General features: G+C 31.2%; 1 pseudogene; it reads right to left on the minus strand.

Annotated features, from left to right (window-relative positions):
• Window positions 1-424: 424 nt before the first annotated feature.
• On the minus strand, window positions 425-2,092 carry LOC107605763 (UDP-glycosyltransferase 84B2 pseudogene; annotated as a pseudogene).
• Between the last annotated feature and the right edge of the window lie 2,426 nt (window positions 2,093-4,518).

The following is a 4,518-nucleotide window of genomic DNA, read 5'->3' on the forward strand; positions in this document are numbered from 1 at the left end:
AGAACTATCTACATTGAACTTAAACTTTTTAATCTTAAAAATTTATAAACTTTAGCCTCATCAACCATCAAGTGACAGTAGTAAAGAATAACCAAGAACCAAAAAGAATATCAAAAGTATATCATAACACACATGGATCCATGTATATTTTGACTTTTGTTTTAGTTATATTATAATCATATAGTTCAAGATCCTCCACTCAATAATTAGAAATAATTTTTGAATTGATTATAGAATGCAAAACTAATACTTAATTCCAAACGACTAACTAGGACCAATTTTTTTATATTAAAAAAAAGAAAAGAAAAAGAAGTAGCAGCTAGCTTCACAAGAAATGCTAGCTATCATATGTGCACCAATTTTTAACTAAAATTTTGTAAAATAAGGGCGTACAAATTGTTCCACTTATTCATTTTTTTAAAACTTTTATTTCATTATTCATGCAATTGTACAAATGCTTCTCATGCCTACATATAACACCTACCAATACTGAAATACCATTATTTAACTTTATTTTAGTACAAGGTTGTTATTTATCTCTAAAAAGACTAATATCACCAAATGGAACAATGTTTCAACATCACAACCAGCTTAATTAATTCATTAATTGTGGGTTTTATTTCATAATTTCATTGATAAACTGGCCTATGTTATTGTCAGCACTACCCCCTTCTTGTGATGCCTTTCTTGCCAACATTTTCATCTCTGATGCGTTATTCTTTATCTTTCTAGCATTGGGCCCATCCGTGACTTCCCAAATGCACCTTTCAAACTCTTGAGCACTAACAACACAATCTTCCCCACACTTGATTCTAACCCCATTTCCAAATACATTAGTTATAAGCATAGCATTTGTAGGATGGTCAGAAAAATATGGAAGACAAACAACTGGCACCCCAGCAACGATAGTCTCCATAATGGAGCTAAACCCACCATGACTCACAAAGCATGCCACAGAAGGATGCCTCAAAACCCTCTCTTGATTGCACCATTTCACCACCAAACCCATTCCTTTTGTGTCTTGTAGAAACTCAGGTGGTAATTCTTCAACACAATCTTTCTTGGATGGGTTAAGCACCCACAAGAATGGTTTGTTGATGTTCTTCAAAGCCATAGCTAAGTTATGTATTTCTTTCTTGGACAACACAACCAAGCTTCCAAATGACACATATATAACAGAGGTAGATGGCTTATTATCTAGCCATTCTATGCAGGAATCTTCAGCATACCACATATGCACGTTACCATTATCATCATTAGTTTCCTTTTTTCCCAACAAAAATGGTGAAACAAGTGGCCCGATCGTGTAAAAAGGGGTTAGCGAAGCTATGGACTTCACTACCTCTTCCTCGATCTCATAAATAGAGATCCCTATGACCCATTTCACCTTGTCAAATGATTTGAATAAATCTATCAAAACTTTTCTCAATATTTCAGGGGTATTAGGAAGCATAAAGGAATGAACATCTCTGACCTCAAAACTTGTTGGCAATCCTGGTATGTGCACATTCTCATTAAGGTCCTCCACCGGGAACACATTAATGCCCTTGAAGTAGCGATAACAAATGGAAAACACGGAAGAAGATCCAATCCAAAGTAGCGCACAAGGAATTCCATGCTCAACACCAATATTTGTAGCCCAGTGGAAGACTCCACTGATAATCATACAAGAATATTCTCGAGTTTTAGTGAGAGTAGAGATGAGACTAGATAGATTCTTGGAGCCTTTTGTTTCAAGAGAATTGATTACTTCCTCTCGATCGATACGATCATTATCAAGGCTAAGGCCATCAGAGAAAAACTCAAAGCTGATGTTTGAGCTTTGTGAATTTGGGATTCTTAGGATGTTGTCACGTGCTTCTTCTGTGGTGACAATGGTAACATGATGAACGCCCTTTGAAATAAGGCGCTTGGCAACTTTCAAAACAACCATGATATGGCTTGGTAAGGCTAATGAAAGCACAATAACATTCATTCCCATGTCTTATGTTGGAAATTTCTCTTTGTAACTTGAAGGTGTTATTATCTAGCGATTATGTTCTTGGAGATGGTGTTTGGGCAATGGAGTAATATATAAACAAGAAAATGGTCATTTGAAAATTTGTTCCACAATTGGATATTACTGACATTACACCTATCGTCATCAAACCATACCATTTATGTTAACGTAAAGAATATTCTTCAGTTCACAATATTTAGCATAATAGATAAAGTTTTTAAAATCAATATAAGCGCTACTTTTAAGATTTGTGGATACTACCATCAAGATTTTATAATCGTTTTCATATGAAAATATTTCTTTTATTATTAGATCATAAATTGTATGGTTTAATTTTGATGTGTTACAAAAGTATTTTTTTTTTAAAGTGTGGCTAAACAAACAAAATACACTTTTAACATAAAAATCTTCATAAAAAATTATTTTTAGCATCTTCATTTGAATAAATGCCTATATTTATACTTATATGGTAAAGGATCTATATTATGCAATTATTCCTTGACATCATTAAATAGGAATGTTTTCCTTTATTGTGAGATATGAATGTGCCTCAAATTAAATAAAAAATCGGAGGAGATATGCATGGATCTAAAACAAGAAGTCCATTAATAATGTAATTATTCGTTGCTATCTCCTCATTGTTTAATACGGTAATTTTGTTTAATTCAATAATAAACATTTATAATATATATTTTTATTAAATAATGGCACTTTAGTGAATAGTTAATAAAAACCACATCAATAATAAAAGTCAGTCATACTACTAAAAAAATTATTTTTAGTGGGCATTTATTTTATTTTTAACAGCAAAAAAATAGCCACTAATATATTTACCGGCAATTAGGTATTAACCGTCTTATATTTTGTAGCTAAAAAATTTTAGCGGCAATTATATCTTTGCCAGTAAAAACTTTTTTAATGGCCCTAAAAGTTATAATTTTTTTTTGCTGTCGATAAAGACCTTTTTAATGGTCGTTAAAAGTTATAACTTTTTATGGTCATTTTCTCGATAATTTATATAACCATTGAAAATAATTCGAATATTATAATGTTATTCACTTTTAGTTGTCATTGTTATTGCCGCTAAATTTTTAAGTCATTTTTTAATTATATTATATTTATTTTTATTAGAGCTAACAATTTATTTTTTTTTTTAAATCTCAAATTATTATTTAAGACAATTATTATTATTTGTGCATAAAATAAATATGCTAAAATTAATTAGTACAAAATGAAATATTTTATTAAACATAATATCACTTTATGCATATCTAATTTAAGAAGTAGATTTTAAAATGTAGAAAATTGAAATAGTAATATTCAAGAAAATGTCATGTGATTGTAAAGCTACAATAAGATGTGATTGTATATAATATTTAAGTTCTAAGCACTAGTATTTACAATGTTACTAAAACCTATCATACTTTTAGAGAAGAATGAATGTTTGGGACAGTGAATCTTGAGTTTGGAGAGATCAATGTGATGAATGTCTATGGTTTCGAAGATGTTCATGTGCTCAGGGAAATTAAACCTTGTTATTCTAATTTTAAAGTTTGCAAATCTTTGTCCACGACGAATCTAAATTAACCGATTTCCGATGTCTCGATTCTTCGGTTTCTCTTTATATAATTAACTAACCGTCACTGTTTTGATCGATTGATTAATCAAAGAGGTTAAGCTTAAAATTCTGATTCAATTTTTTAATGAAAAAATATAATTTTCGAAAATTGTCCTAATATGAATTATATGTCACGTATTTAAAAATAGAGTAATAAAAAATCATGTATTGTGTCACACACTTAGAAAATTCACTACATTTAATTGATTCAGAAAGTTATGTGAAAGAGTTTTCAAGCACGATTTGAAAAACAATTCTTTTGAATCAGTTAACAAACCCAAAATGGGATTAGCACACCTGTCGATATTACTAATATTTTATTGATGAAGAACGAAATACTCAATCATAAACAGATTAATGTAAAGCTTTAAAATAAAAGAAAACTTAGATAAATAAACCATCAAAACATGAATAGAGCTGCTAACCCTTTGGTAAAGGTTTAGTTATTCATGCTTGGTGCAGAAACAAAGATGAAAGTGTTACGGAGGGGTCCTCTTTTGTGAATCCAATTCACTTATTTATACCTAGGATTTTTAATTCAAAATTCAAACCTAATCTTATCTTAATCAGAATGATTAAGATAATCCCTAATCAATTCAAATCTTAAAATTTAAAACAGAATCAAATTCAAAACTAATTAATTACAAAATCTTCTCTAATATTCAATTTGAAATCATATCTTTGACACTGAGCCTTGGACGACGATTGCTGGAGAATGCACTGGGCTAGCCTTTTTTATCAGGGTGTGGAACGCTGGTTTCACTGCGTGGCACGTCCCCTTGAACTATGGGTCAGGGCGTGGCATGCCTTGCACAACGTGGCACGCCTCAATGCTGAGAATGGACTTGCGTGTATGTACAAGGCGTGTGCGTACGCAAGTTGGGCTTGGCTCCTTATGCGT

The sequence above is a fragment of the Arachis ipaensis genome, chromosome B1, assembly GCF_059453495.1.
Source record: "Arachis ipaensis isolate K30076 ecotype BB chromosome B1, ASM5945349v1, whole genome shotgun sequence".
In the NCBI taxonomy this organism is placed as follows: domain Eukaryota; kingdom Viridiplantae; phylum Streptophyta; class Magnoliopsida; order Fabales; family Fabaceae; genus Arachis; species Arachis ipaensis.